Below are 9,686 nucleotides of genomic sequence, written 5' to 3'. Positions count from 1 at the left end.
TTTAATTTTGGATTTTACGTTAATTTTGCATTGCCTAAGCATTTCCCTGGAGGTCTAAACCATCTTGCAGGTCAAATGAAGATTTGGACTCATTCTCCTGATGGTCATCACTTTATTGGAGAACTTGGGTCCTTCTCTCTAAGGTCCAGTCAACCCTAAGGGATCCAGATCTCCATCCCTCCTGAACTCATAAGGTTGCCTTTGTGACTGACTGACAATCCTAAGAAACAAAGCAAAAAAAAGGAAGAAGGTGGTGCAGGAAAGGGGGCCCCTCAGGGTTCAGCTCAGGCTCAGCTCTTCTTGTTGAGGCCCCTTGCTCTAGCTAAGGGGCTCCATTCAGGCTTCAAGTTTCCATTTCTTCCAAAGTAGGAGAAAGGGCACAAGTTGCCTCCTCCACCCGAATGGGAAAGGGTGGAGTGGAAGAGAAAACTATTTGCCACCTATTGAGTAGATGGCAAAGAAAAGCAGAGGGGTGGATAATTCCTTTTAAGGTGCACTGAGTCATCATTACCTTTTCCTGCTTCCAGGCCAATATAGAGATACTCTCTTAACATTCAAAGCCTTCCAATGATGAGCCAGAGAAGTCCTCCACAGTTGCTAGGGGAACCCCACAAGTCCATCTTTGAATGCTCCCTGGAATAATCAATCCATTACACTTTCTTTGTCAGTTTTCTCTCTCAGGACAAAGCACTTCATTTTTAAGCAGTTTTTGAAAGTGCAAGAAAGATTTTTATTATTTCATGATGTTACTTACCTACAGTATAAAGACCTTCTTTCCTCTAGGATTTTTTTTTTCTTATTGTCACTTTGCAAACAGACAGGGCAGCGGGCCAGTTTTTATATTTGTTGGGAATTCAAATTAAAAGTAACCTCTGATTCATGCTAAGAGCTAAATTTTTTATTTCTCTTCCAAAGGGAAAAGAATAGAAATAGCTAAATATCTGCATATGAGATCCCCTTTTTTATTACCATTGTGAACTATGTACTGAAAACTGTCAAAAATAACTTAAAAGAAAACAAAGTATGTTTTATATTTTTTCATACCATTGAATAGTAAGATAGGAATTAGAAAAACTTACCAATTGATCCATAGGAGAAAAACATTGCCATTATATAAAAAAGAAACTCTAATGATTCCATTTCTTTATTCCACATTCAAGGTCTACTACAATCCATCCTCAGCTACCCTTTTTTAGCCTTATCTCCAACTTCCCTCCTAAAGAACGTTACAGCCAATCTGCAATTTCCCAGAAGATGTATTTGTTTTCCACCCCCATAACTTTCTCCACTTTTTTCTCTAACCAAAGATTGATCCGGTATGTTATGGTTTACCTTTTCATTTAAGAGAGAAATGACAGCAGTAACATGACACCTTCCCCCTCTCCCCCCCCCCCCCTTTCCTTTTCAACCAAAGCTGAGCCTATTCCACAAGAAAATTATGTTTTTGGCTTTGCTAGTCCCTTCTGGATCTTTCTTTGCCTAAAGGCAGAAACCAGGAGTAGAGATTTATTATCTTTAACATACCAGTAATTCTTGTTCCCTAAAAGGAAGCCATGTATAAATATGGTTTGGATCGGAGATCCTTACTCAGGTAAAACTGCCTCTGCTTTGGCTGAAACCCCGGGACTTTGGCACAAAGTAGACGTCTGCACCCGGCCCTACCGAGCTCCAGGGGGTCTCCCAAGGCCTCTATTGTCCACTCTGCAGTGATGCCCAGGGTTGTCTGTCTAACCTCCTTGGACAAATCTCGTTTTTGTTTTGTCTTGAATTGAATTTTGCATAAAACAAAAACGGTTATCTCTATCTCCCGTATCTCATTAATTTATATGTGACAAAAAAAAAAAGTTGCCCTCAAAGGAAATTCTTATAGATAGAAAATAAGTCGAGATAAAGATTTTTATCGAAAGGTAGGAGAAGTAGCTCCATCACTTTCCTATTAGAGACCTGAGTTCACGGGTATAGGAAACTTCCAGTAGGGAGGGGTTATTTAGTGCTAATTGCGCATCTGTAACAGCTCTGCAATTCTTCTAAGTTTTCCAGGGACACTGAGAGGCGAATTTGCACAGCAGTATTAAATTGCCAAAATGTTGCTAGCACAACTAGCTTTAAAGGGTATATGCATTAAAATGGCAGACCAGAGATAACTGCATTTTGGAGCACCTCTGCACTTTCTCTAACGGCCGTGTCCCTGTCCCCGGGGATCAGCAGGGCTCTCGGGGCCCCGGCGGTGACAGACTAAGGCCGGGGGTAGGCCCCAGAGCACCGCCAGCCGCAGAGAACCAAAGCTCAACGGAAGCGAGGGCTTCCTGGCCCAGGAGAGCCGCGGGCGCGAAGCAGGGCGGGGCGGGGCGCGGGAAAGGAGCGGGGCACTGGCGGAAGGGCTGGGGCCTTCGAGGAGTGGGTGGGGCCTGCGGTGACTAGGCAAGGCCCTCGGAAAATTTCCACTCCGGATGGCAGTCCCCGCCGCGGGCCCTCCCTTTCTCTCGGCTTTCTGCGTTCATGTGACCGTTGACTCACTCGGCACCGCCTTCTTGCGTCTGGCGGCGGGCTAAAGGGAGGGGAGGCGAGCATGCGCAGAGCCTGCGCTCGAAATGGGTGGCATGTAGGTGGGGGTCGTTTGCCGCAGCTGCCGCTTGCTGCGGACTGCGCCGCAGCGCCTGCCCTCAGAGAGGGCGCTAAGGCCCCCGCGGCCATGCGCGCCAGAAGAGAGCACGTGACCGGGACATCCTAGAGGGACCTACAAGGTCAGCTGGAGAGTGTCCGCAGCGAGAGCTTTAAGGTCGCGGACTCCGAGAGCCTCCTACGGGCCCGAAGCCGACGAGGCCGGGGACCCCTAGAACGACTGCCCGGGCTGTGGTTTTGCGGTAGTTTGAACCTTGGAATAACCGGGCCTTGACTGCATCCGTGTTCGTCCGCCGGAGTAAGGTGGAGCTCGGGCAAGAACCGGAGGAGGCCGGAAGCTCTCGGGCTGATTGCTCGTGCAAAAGACTAGTTAAACTGCGACCCGAAGGGGCTGCATGTGTGGGACGTGACCCGAAACACTGATTCATATGATGTTTGCAAACCTTTTTTTAAAATTTTATTAATAGTATCTTATTTTTCTAAATACATGCAAAGATAGTTTTCTACATTCACTTTGCAAAACCTTGTGTGCCAATTTTTTTCTTCCTCTCCCTCCTTCCCAAGACAGCACGCAACCCAATATAGGTTAAATGTAAATATGTTTCTTTTAAATCTTAATCATGAAGAGTTTTAAAATCAAGGTCATTGATCAATTTTATTACTATAATCCTAATTCCTCCCACCCATCACAAGGAACATGGCCACTCTAGGAAAAAGACGAATTGTTAATTATTTTTTTCTTTCCTCCTACCTCCAAAGTACTGAAATTTATTTCTTTTTACATAATTTACATGACAAAGTAAACAAATATTCTATTCATTTACCTTTATTAATTAGAATATTAATAATTGGAATAATTAGCTTACAGAGTTTTTTTTTTTTTTTTAATGGAAATAATTGTGAACTGAACAGTACACTGAACCATACAGAGCCAAACTGGCTCTAAATTTGGATTACTATTGTATGGCACATGATCACTCCTTACAATTCTGTGCTCAGTACAGGATCTCATCACCATTTGCCAGAACTATAGCCATAAGGCAACTAGGGGTGCAGCCAGGAAGTCCTGAGTCAAAATCCAGCCTCAGACACTTACTAGCTATGTCATTTAACCTCTTTTTTGCCTTAGTTTCCTCATCTATAAAATGGGGATAATAATCAGCCTATGGTTGTTATAAGGATCAAATGAGATAAGTATAAAGTTCTTAGATTGGCACATAATATTTGTTGTTGTATGTTATGGGCCAGAACTTGAAACAAGGTGCTAGGTCACTGGAATTGATAGAGACGATAATTATGTACTTAGTACTTATTAGAGTTCACAACTTTAAGAGGCATATAGAAGGAGGAGCTCCCACAAGCCCACTCTCTTGGAGGCAGAGTCAGATTCATTCTAACTTCCCTCTTTGTGCTGGCTGGAGGCTGAAGCTGGAAGAGACAAAGGACTAGCGGCAAGAGCTCTCAGAACCAAGGCCTCTATTAAAAGCTAACCAGGCCCCAGGAAAAGATTCAAGACTTTGAAGGAGAAAATAAAGGATCTGGACTTTAACCCCTGGATGAATTTGAGGTGATTATTACACTGAACTGAAACTAAGGCTGCCTCTAGAAGCTCCCCAAGAAACCTGCTCCCAGAGAACATTATATTTTACAGAAGAACCAAAATGTAATATTTTGGTGCCCGAATGTGGGACAGACAGAATTCTGATTTCAGTGGAAAAGTCTCCTTGACTCAGAAATTAGGGTGAGTACAACAAGGGAACTTTGTTAAAGGGCTAAACTAGTATTTCAGCTGAAATGGGACAGATGTTTAGAAAACAGTCTGCTTTTCCTCTTCAAGGAAAATGTGTAGAGAGCATTGTCAGGGTTATGAAAAGCCAAGGTTTGATTATAATTTGGGAGCAGATCACTGAACTTTTAGAAACTATACAGTACACATTTCTTTGGTTCTCTATGGAAAAAGAATTGGATCCCGAGAAGTGGAAATTAGTAGGAGAGCAACTTAGTCAATTCTAAATGGACCTGACTCAATTTCCAAAGACACACTTAATACATATAATTTAATACAGTTGGCTTTAGGAAATTATATAAGTTATAGAATAAGGAAAAAGAAGAAAGAGCAGGAGGGGGAGGATTCACTAAACTAGGTGAAAAGGATGAAGAATCAAATAAGAATGGAGTTAAGTACAATTCTGAGTGTGTCATTTCACAACAAGAGCATTTCCCATCCTCTGACCTACCTCCCTCAATTAACCCTTCATGGGTGGAGGGAGAAGGAGGAGGGAGAGAGGCAGTAATACATTCAGGACCTCCTATGAAGCAGCCTCTGATAAGATTACAAAAGGCATTTGTTAAGGCAAAAAATGAAGGACAGGATGTATCTGATTTAAAAATAAGTGCATACCCTGTGATTGAAGAGCTTTACCTTTCAGATCAAAAAAGGAAAAAATACATTCCTTTTGATCTGGAAAAAATTAAGGATTTAAAAAAAGGTTGCACCCTTTATGGGGCTATATCATCTTATCTTAAGATGTTACTAGATAAGTTGTCTTTTGAAATCCTAAGCCAGAGTGACTGGAAATCCATAGCAAGGGCATGTTTAGAACCTGGACAAAACTTATTGTGGCTTTCAGAGTATCCTGAATTATGTAGGATTCAAGCCCAACAAAGCAGGCAAACAGGAGTTAATGTACAAATCATTTTTGACCAACTAGCAGGTGAAGGTCAGTATGGAGAGAATTCAGTACAGATTAATTATCCCATAACAGTGTATGAACAAATTTCTAAGGCTGCAATAAAAGCTTGGGGTTCCCTCCCTGGACAAAAAAGATCGAGGGGAAGCCTTCACAAAAATAGAGCAAAGTCCCAATGAACCTTTTGCGGATTTTATGGGATGTTTGCAAATAGCTGTCACAAGAACTATTGGAGAAAATGCAGCTACAGAAATAATGACCAGACATCTGGCTAAGGAAAATACTAATGAGATTTGTAAAAGAATTATATGGGGACTATACAAAGATGCTCCTTTAGAGAATATCTTAAGACACTGTGCCACAGTGAGCACAAATGCTAATTATACCCAGACTATGATGAGCATGGGAAGACAAGGTCCCTCTTGGCAAAGGACTTCTAAATAATCTCATCAATGTTTTCAGTGTGGAAAGGTAGGACATCTGAGAGCCCAGTGTAAATATAGAGATTGAGTGAGAGCACAGGTTGAGAGAAGACCTAAAAGCCTATGTCCAAAATGCCACAAGGGTTTCCACTGGGCCTCAGAATGTAGAATGACCCTGGGAAATGAGAGGCAGGGTCCAGCCCCAAGATACCATACCAAAGACAGGTGGGGCATGATGGCAGCTGAGTTTACACCCAGAGAGTCTTTAGAAGGTCAGGACTCTGATGTGATCAGTCAGCCTAAAAGCAATCAGATAGCAGAAAGGGATTACAATTGGGGAGAATACAGGCTTTTTAAACTAACAGGGCAGTGTCCAGTGCAAACAGCTCCAATGCAATTGCCTGGTAACGAGGAGAGATCCAGAAAGTGATGAATGGAAGGGACCAGATAGGTTAACTGCTTGGGGAAAAGGGTTTGCTTGTATTTCTACAGATGGAGAAGGAATCAGATGGGTGCCAATAAGCCATATTTTCCTTGTCCATCAGAGAGAGACAGAAAAAGAGAAAAATCTGGAAACAAAGGAGAAGACCTAAGAACAAAATCTGCAGGAATTATTGGATTCCTTAACACAAGATAAGACTGTTTCAGGACTTGAAAACCAGCAGGAATAATTGGATTCCTTGAGATGAAAAATTTTTGATAAAGACTTTCAGAACTTGAAAACCATCAGAAATCATTAGATTCCCTAACACAAGATGAGACTATTGCAGGACTTCAAAATTTGCAGGAATTATTGGATTCCTGGCACATGAACTAATGGACAATAGATTCTTTTTGGACTGTTTCTAGGACTTATGGACATGTATAATTCTGCATGTTGATTCATGCCATTTGCTACATCACTACTAGCCTATGTTACATTACTATGTGCTTATGTAATTTATGTAATTATGTGTAATAACCTCCCATATTGATGAATTTATGTATATCTGTTTCAAGTGAGCCCCTTCAGAAACCTGCTAATCTGATTTGATTTCCCATTTCCTTTGGTGTTTTCATCTCCCTTCCTGAGAAGTCAGGAAGTGCATGACTACCTTCTTTTTATAGTGTATTCACTTCTTTTTTGAGCAGTCAGGGAAGGCGTGATCACCTTCTTTTTGGGGGTTCTCACCTCCTTGAGAAGTCAGGGAGGCCATGACTTATGTTCTATGTTCTAAATCAAAAGAAAGCAGGAGATGTTATAGGTGCTAAGTCACTGAAATTGATAGAGACAATGATTATGTACTTAGTACTTATTAGAGTTCACATCTTTAAGAGAGCATATATAAGGAGGAACTCCCACAAGCCCACAGAAGCCCACAAGCCCACTCTCTCGGAGGCAGAGTCAGATTCATTCCAACTTCCACCTTTGTGATGGCTGGACTTTAGATCCATTGGGAGGACAAGAGGCTGAAGCTGGTAGAGACAAAGGACTAGCGGCAAGAGCTCTCAGAAGCAAGAAGAGAGATAGGCCTCTGTTAAAGTTAACCGGGCCCCAGTAAAAGATTCAAGACTTTGAAGGAGAAAATAAAGGATCTGGACTTCAACTCCTGGCTGAATTTGAGGTGTTTATTACACTGAACTGAAACTAAGGCTGCCTCCAGAAGCTCCACAAGAAACCTCCTCCCAGAGAACAATATAGAGAAGAATATTGAAGTTGTAAGCACTATATAAATATTATCTATTGATATCATCAATCTCCAAGTTGGTACTCTTTTATTTAGATCTTCAATCTATTTTCTATATCATTGTTAAATTGATATTTCCAAATAATAGCCTAGATCACATCATTCATTTGCCCAAGGAGTTTTAGTGGCTCTCCATTGCTGTTAGGATCAAATATAAAGTCTTCTATTTGGCATTTAAAGGCCTTTGAAATTTGGTTCCAACCATTTTCTGGGTTAATTACATGTTGCTTTTTCCATATTCCATCCATACATGCTATTCCTCAGACAAGACATTTCATTTCCTTTGCAAAGGTTATAGTCTCCCATTCTTTCCCTCTTGACCTTCACTTCTTGAACCCTTTTTATCCTGTGTGAGGTTTAAAAAAGTTTGAAAGATATAATATTCAGGTAGTTAATCATTTTTATTAATAATGCCAGAATATTACCGACAAAGTGGATCAGTGATACTCTGGAATAACAAAGACAAATCATGGCGGTGAGTTCACAGTTTATTTGTCCTTGAAAGAGGTTTTTTTTGAGAGTGGCAATCTACTCTGATTTGTTAGCAGTTAATGAAAGAGAATGACTATTATAGTAAAAGATGGGCCTGTTGTAATGAGGGTCTCTCTTCCTCTCCCTCTCCCTTTCCATGTCTCTCTCTCCCTTTCCATGTCTCTCTCTCCCTTTCCCTGTCTCTCTCTCCCTTTCCCTGTCTTCCTTTCCCTTTCCCTCTCCCTAGTCTTTTTTTCTCTGTGTGCATGTATGTAACATTGATTTGGTTTCTGATTGGTGTAAGATGATACCTTAAATTTGTTTTAATTTTCCTTTTTCTAATCAACAGTGCATTTTTCATGTGACTATAAATACCTTTAAGCTTCTTCTGAGAACTATCTTTTTCTATTCTTTGACCCTTTATCAATCAGGGAGTCTTATTTTTATAAATTTAACTCAGTTCTGTACTCATATATCTGATGAATGAGGCTTTTATCAGAGAAACTTGTTGTAAAGATATTTGAAGCTACTTTTCTTATGGTATCAACAAAATATAGTTTTCCTGATTAAATCTTTTAATTAGATCATTTTTACACTTTGCTTTGTTTATCTTGATTGCTACCCTGCCTTTTTTTTTTTTTTTTTTTTTTACTTCAGCTGAAGCATATTATATTCTGCTCTAGCCTTTAATCTGGGTATATCTTTTCTGTTTCATATATCTCTTGTAAAAAAAAACATATTTGTTGGATTCTGGTTTCTAATGCATTCTGCTATCTGTTTCAGTTTTGTGTATGGGTGAAGTAATCCCATTTACATTCATGATTACTATGTATTTCTTTCTATCTCATATTTTCTTTCTCTCTCTCTCCCTTTCTCTCTCTTTCTCTGTCTCTTGTTCTTCCTTAGAATTTTATTTTATTACTAACCACTGCTTCCCTTAACATGTATTCATTTTTATCACCCTCACCCCTACTCCATTCCTTTATCCCTTTCCTCTTCTGTTTCCCTATTGGATAAGTTATATTGCTATACATAATTGAGCATTTGAGCCAATTTTGATGAGAGTGAGATTCAAACATTGCCCACTCCCCATTTTCCTCATCACTGTAAAAGCTCTTCATTGAGGCTTCTTTTATGTGAAAAAAATTCCCCATTTTTTCCTCTCCCTTCCCCTTTCTCCCAGTGTATTCCTTTTTCTCATTTCATCATTATTTTTGGAGATGATTCCATCAAAATTGACTCACTCAATTCCATTTCCCCCTGTTAACTCCTTTTAACTGCCCTAATGATAAAGGTTCATCCCTTATAGAAAAGTAAACAGTTTAATTTCATTATGTTAATCAAGAATTGATTATTCTTACATCTTTACCTTTTTATGCTCTTCTTGAGTCCTGGCTTAAATGGCTTCATTTTTTATCTTTTCATGATTAAACATTATCTGTTTCATTAAATATCCATTTTACTCCTGACAGATTATACTTTTTTTCTGGTAAGGTAATCCTAGCTTCTTTGTCTTCTAAAATATCCTACTTCAAGCCCTTTGGTCTTGTAATGTGGAAGGTGCTGAATCTAGTGTAATCTTTTCTGTGGCTCATCATTTCTTATAACACAGACTTCATCATCACAATCATATACCACAACTTGTTCAGCCATTTTTCAATAGATAAGTATACCTGCAATTTGCAGGTTTTTTTTTCCTTGAAATATGATGTCTAACTTTTTTTTTTTTTTTTTTCCTCATGGCTTTTGTTATG

General features: G+C 40.0%; 1 long non-coding RNA gene across 1 annotated transcript; it reads left to right on the top strand.

The window, feature by feature from the left end:
• Nucleotides 1-1,137: 1,137 nt before the first annotated feature.
• Nucleotides 1,138-8,622, top strand: LOC141543742 (uncharacterized). Its single transcript, XR_012482505.1, has 2 exons — nucleotides 1,138-4,363; nucleotides 6,280-8,622. It is a non-coding gene; the product is annotated as an uncharacterized LOC141543742 (long non-coding RNA).
• Nucleotides 8,623-9,686: the final 1,064 nt, after the last annotated feature.

The sequence above is a fragment of the Sminthopsis crassicaudata genome, chromosome 5 (assembly GCF_048593235.1).
Source record: "Sminthopsis crassicaudata isolate SCR6 chromosome 5, ASM4859323v1, whole genome shotgun sequence".
Classification (NCBI taxonomy): Eukaryota; Metazoa; Chordata; class Mammalia; order Dasyuromorphia; family Dasyuridae; genus Sminthopsis; species Sminthopsis crassicaudata.
The sequence above is the reverse complement of the archived record's forward strand: the minus strand, read 5'-3'. Positions and strand labels throughout refer to the sequence as shown.